This window comes from Etheostoma spectabile, chromosome 16 (genome assembly GCF_008692095.1).
Source record: "Etheostoma spectabile isolate EspeVRDwgs_2016 chromosome 16, UIUC_Espe_1.0, whole genome shotgun sequence".
NCBI classification, from domain to species: Eukaryota; Metazoa; Chordata; class Actinopteri; order Perciformes; family Percidae; genus Etheostoma; species Etheostoma spectabile.
The window spans coordinates 21,777,998-21,784,369 of record NC_045748.1 but is presented as its reverse complement, the minus strand read 5'-3'; positions in this window follow the sequence as shown (position 1 = coordinate 21,784,369).

The following is a 6,372-nucleotide window of genomic DNA, read 5'->3' as shown; positions in this document are numbered from 1 at the left end:
AGATACTAGTAATTAGGGACCACTAAGGACCACTAAAAGAGACTTCAGATACAGTATTAGGGACCACTAAGGCCTATATAAAAGGGACTTAGATAAAGTATTAGGGGACCACTAAGGTATATATAAAGAGACTTAGATACAGCATTAGGGGACCACTAAGGTCTATGTAAAAGAGACTTCAGATACAGTATTAGGGGACCACTAAGGTCTAAATAAAAGAGACTTCAGATACAGTTTGTTATGGAAGTTTCTGTTCAGCGAGGGAGGAATTTGTTGTGAAGAAGAGACCTTGTTGAAACAAAAATAAAGACAGGCTAGAGACTGGATTAAAAGTTTAGATATTCGGTGAAAGAGTTTAATTATTTTCTCGAGAGAACAATCAAACAAAAAATGACGAGAATAGCAGTTCACAATGAAAAAGAGTAACAGAGTGACACCACAATTCTGGTGAATACAATCAGTAATACACTTCTTTATATGCAGTGCCCCCAGAGGAAAACCAACCCTTGTTTGGAAACCAGTTTAATCTCAAACATAACAATCAGTGGACCTCAGGCAGACAGTTGGAGCTCTTACGTATTTCTGAATCTGTCCCTCGTGTGTCCAAGTGTCTTGACCGGTCATTCTATCTTAGCTAAAAAAGGACATCTTGTCTCTTGGATAGGTCTGGTCTCGACCTGGGACTGCTCTATGATAAACACCGTTAGGCAACTGTTCTGGTCAGGCTCCACGTCATTATCCTTGGTGGGAAAATGCAAAGTCATAACATATCCAGTTGTCTCCTACAAAGAGATCACACTGAGGACAGATACAGGAACCAAATACTCTGAGAGGCATTGAAGATATTATTATGAATAATTAATATGAAAATCATTGGTTACATGTAATTTTCCCATTACATTCCCCCCTTTTGATTACATACTAATCACAACACAATTGAAAATTACTGAAAAGACAAAAAAAATGTTTTTGTGATGAACCTCTTAGTTTAAGCTACCACTACATCTTAGTCTAAAAGAAAGATGAGAAGTAAAATGGAATTTATGAATCAGGAACTACTGAAATTTGGAAGCTGAGTCTGAGTTAAATTCGTCGTCTTTGTAGGTGGGCAGATCAAACAGACCAAGATCATCATCATTTACTTGCACTGCCTGATACTGAACCCTTTCAAAAGTAAACAAAGAAAATAATCATTCATATTAATGGGATAATACAACAAATGCTTCAAAACAGAAACAGATCACAGAGATTACTGGAACCACAATATTCCCCATCCAAGCCTTCCACCCCTCCCCAAATATCCAAGCGCCCCAATCCCCCCCCGAATAAGTGGGAGGGACATCTTGAGGCCTAAGACTAGTGGGAGTTGGTTTAGCTGTGGACGGTGTCAGTGAGGTTACCTTCAATGTCTGGGATTAATGGCAGCATTGATCACCTAAACATGGCAGGCCCCCCCCCTGAGCTGCAACAGTAAATCTAGACCATTGGTGCTAAAGTAAAATGTTACGCATAGCTCACAAGGTTTTAGGAAAATCGCTGAACCCTGCAAAAATGACGGCGGTCAGATTTTCCAAACTTTCATGTATCTTATCAATATCATGTGCGTTATTAAAAAACCCTACCACGGAAGAAATCCTGAGACAAATTGTACTGTAACTCACATTTTACATTAAGCTCTTAAAGTAGAGTGCAGTCAATGCACAAATAGTTATAGGTTTAGCACGAGTGGTTTTATGGGTGAAGCCCGTTTCTGTGAGTGGGGAAACAATTAATCATTAATCAACATTAATCATTGATCCTACATCGTGTGTAAATTTGTGATTGAACCCAGTCATACGTTGGAATATGAGTGCGTTGTCTTTGTCAGAAGAAAGAACTCATTATTTTGCACAATGTTAATCATTTGAGTGATTTGTCATTTTCGGACTGAAAGTATCGCATGGTTACAACAGAAAGGTAGTTGATGCATCAGCTACACCATGAAGTCTGTTGTCTAAGGTTGTTGCTTTGTTTAATTTCTCAGTTGCAATACTGTCTAGAGAAAGGTGAAGAGCGCTCTGCTCATTTTACCCTTTATTGATGACTGAAAACTGAGTGTGCGAGGTACGTGCATCTGTAGTAACATTAATGGAGAGAAGTGGTGGTTAGAATAAATTAGTCAGATTTATCTCTATCTATCTGTCTAACAACAAAAATGGTGCCCCCCCCAAACACAGACAGAAAAACAGAGAAACAGAATACACTGTGTCATACACCATGTCTGTTCTTCCTGTGTTCTTCCATCGTCACAGCGAGTGCTGCGCCTTCAGGGTGTGGGGTGTGTGTGGGTGGCTGGGCGATGCAGTACCAGGCTGTAGATCAGGCGGTCTTGCTTTGGTGCCGTGGATTCTTTCTGGTGTCAGAGGTGTCCACCAGCACATGAACACGTCGGAGTCAGTTCTTAACACTGCTCGTTTCTGGTGAGTTGTGTTGCAGCGTTGGTGGCACAGAACTTAGTCTGTCAGGCCACGGATTTCCGGGTGTCTGGCGGGACTGGCTTGTCCCCTGGTCCGGAACCCTTGCAGTGTGGTGCGTGGATCCACGGAGCCCTCTCAGCAACCTTCACTGCTGTGAGTGACCAGAAGAACCTGGAAGGACTTGCAGCGTTTGGATTGCCAGTTTTTCCTCCTGTAGTTTTGTTACGACCACGAAATCTCCTGGCTGCAGCGTGTGGAGCGGTCCTCCAGCTGGGTGGGGCAGGGCAGCAGAAACCTGGATTCTTATGGCAGAGAGAGCAGAAGACAGTTGTACACACTACTCTAACATATCATGCTCACACAGAGCAGATGAGGGAAGGGGTGCTCTAGAAGCTTCTAACCCCCACACTGGGTGGTCTGCCGAAGAGAATTTCAAAAGGACTGAGGTTACTGCGCGTTTTACCATTCACATGACATAGTTTTGTTCTTAACGTGCCGTTATCACTTGACAACCGACTGAATATTATATAATATATAATATAATAATTTTGTCATTTAGAGCTTTTGCTAACACTGAAGCAGTTGTTCTGAAGCGGGAAACACCCCACCCATTTTGATCAACCATCACCAAACAAAACTTTTTCACCTGTGACGGTGTGAGATCTACAAATTCCTCATGATATGTTCAAATGCCTGCTTTACAAAATTTTCCTTTTCTGCAAATGATGTGAAGGCTTTGTGTACATGTTTTCTTTAACAATACTAGCACTCGCCCCTTTGACACATGGTCCCATGGGCCATGTGTAACTTTGCAAATGTGTGAAAAAATGGGTGGAAGGCAAGGTTTGGATCCGGCCGGCAGACATCCCCTTTAAAGGTGCACTCTGCCCTTGTCCACTGTATTCTGCAGCTACTGATTCTGCAAGTGAAAAGTCAGTCAACTGCACTGTGTGTGTGCAGAACATTTGTATTAGCCAAGCTAAGATGGAAATAAGATCACTGATCAATTGGTGATGCAAAATGGGCTTACCATAAGATTTCAGGAAGTTTGGTGTTTCCACAATGCCCCAAAATCATGTACAACCCAAAAAGGCGTACCTGGAGTCTGTGTAGGTTGTTACAGACGAACCTTCAGCCAGTTTACATGCTTCAGTGAGAGCAATGAGTTCAGCAGCCTGCATAGAGAAGTGTTTGGGAAGAGGTTTAGCAATTAAGGTTTCTGAATCTGATACTACAGCAAACCCTACCTGTCCCTGTCCGGTGTCAGGGCAGCGTGAGGCTGACCCATCCACCTACAAAACCAGATCTGAGTTTGGCACTGGTGTGTCAGTCAGATCTGGGCGCGGAGCACAGGTGTGTTGCAACTCAGCCAAACAGTCATGTGGCTTTCCCTTTCCTGGCGTAGGAATAAGAGAAGCAGGATTAAGTGCTGTAAAATGGTTAACAGTGACATTAGGCATATCAAGCAGACATGTGTGATACCATAGATATCGTGCTGCAGATAAATGTGAAGGTTGTTCTCCAAAAGGATCAGAGAAACTACATGTGGCACTAACAATGTTAATGGAGCTAAAATAGGCCACAGGCCTGAGCCTGTCACCGTGAGGCTGCAAGAGAACAAACGTCATGCAGCCCAAATGTCCACCCACTGTCTGAGTGAATGGAAGTTTAGGGTTTGGCAAACCTAAGGTTGGAGGGCTTTGAAAAGCTTTTTTAAGACTTACAAACGCCTAGTCCCCCTTGGTCATCTGAAGACAAGTTATTACCATGTATTATGTCAGCTGAACTAACTGAGCATAATTTGGGATGAAAACACACAATAGGAACACATCCATAGAAATGACATAATTAGTTTCTTGTTTCAAGTTTTGGAGAAAAAACATTCTCAATTCGAGATGAGGACAATGTTTTCCCTGACGCTGAAATGTCATGACCCAAAAAAAAATGCACTTCTTTTTTCACAAATGCAGTTTGGCTAAACTAGCTCTGTGCCCTTCTGCTGCCAGGTGGCACAACAGTGCAATAGTGTAATAGTTAATCTTTCAAGGCTCTCTCTCAGTGCTTCGTTGTAGACAGTTGGGCTGTCAATAAAAAATCCTTATCCAAACGTGTGAATGTGTAGGCCTTACCATCACCTAAGAAGGCAACCAGAAAGGCTGTCTTTGTTCAAGGACAACTGAAAAAAAAACGTTAGACAATAAACAACAGAAAAAATATGTGCCCCCTGGAATCTTGAATTTAGTGTAGGGTTTGGCACATTGGGAGCACGTGCGTGGACCGCTGCATTACTGCTTTAAGGTCCTGAACAAAACGCCATTCGACCGGTTTCTTATCACGAATTTCTTGACAGGGAAATAGGCGTGCGAAACAGGTGAATCAGGACATGGAACAAAACTCCTGCTTTTAAAGAGAGTGTAAAAACCGGCCTGATTCCATTGATTGCTTCTGTTCAGTGGGTACTGAGGTTTTTTGGGCCTGAAGTGCTGAGTGAGGAGTGATGACGACAGGCTGACAATTTTATGAGCCCCCCGTCATACATGCGCGTGCCCACAGGTGATTCGGCATTGGGACAGCAACGGAGGAGATATCTGAGGGAGAGGCGGTCACAACATTATTCAAAAATGTGGTGTGTGTGTGTGTCAGCTTCTTTCTGCTGGAACACACTGCGCGTAGCGTCACATCGTGTGACAGGAGTTTGGATAAACTTTCAGCCGGTCAGTCAGCTGGTCACAGTCTAGGACACATGGTCCCAAGTTTCTCCAATGATCTGTGTGAGATTTGGACAAGAGAGATATGGCTTATGAGTGCTGGATTTGAAAACATTCTCTTCTTATCAAGGTTACTTCTACTGCACATCTATATCATGCCAGTATATGTAAGCACACTCAAGCTCATCTGTATCTTCTTTGAAAAAAAAAAAAAAAAAAATCTTCAAAAAACATGTCATCTTTTCCGATAAGACAAAATAAGTGTAATGTAGGTTTAGTTCTGACAATGAAGTCAGCAAGGGGTTAAATCCCATCTTGGCCTCATGCAGCAGGCTTGCAGCATGACCCAGAGAGATTCACCACTAAAAATCAGCTGAGATGTGTGTGTGTGGTTGGGTGAAAAACCATAGTCAGGCTGGCTGTGACTTCTAATCTCACAACTGAGACCTGTAGGAGTTTGAGAAACTCTATGCCAAACATTAGATCTCTACCTAACAGTTCACAGGAACAGGAGAGAGCAAAACCGAACATGTTGCCCTTTCTCCTGCTCCGAATCATTTAGATTATGTACACACTCAGATGAGGTTGAAAATCTTTCTGGGACAACTGGGAGTGCAAGTGCCACTTGCACTCTGCATAGAACAATTCCACCAGAAAGCTTTTAATTCAAAAATAAAGATTTTGAAGCACATAATTTGTTGCACCTAAAAAACCAAATACATACACTCTAACACAAACCCAAACCACAGATTATGTCTAAACCAAATCTACATCCTCCATGCAACTTTAAAATTGTAGCAGCCAATTTATACCCTCAGATAAAAAACATTACTAAGTGGAATACCTTCTAAATGTTTTTTTGTCTAGGTGGACAATATTGCGTCTAGAATTTCTACATCGGGACCACTAAGGTCTATGTAAAAGAGACTTCAGATACAGTATTAGGGGACCACTAAGAGACTTCCATTCTTTTTTGAATGGGCAAACAGGTGCGACACCATGAATCCCTTTGAGTAAAGACCATCCCACGGTACGCACTGTTTGTCGGTACACGATCCGTCCCTCCTGCACAATCCGTTCTGCGCATGTGCACATACGCAGATGATATCATGTTGAACGCGGATTTATGACTGTTTGATCTGTTCCCATAGACAGTTAAAGAAAGTCTGTTCACCTCCACCGGAAAGCTAACGTTAGTTTAGCTAACA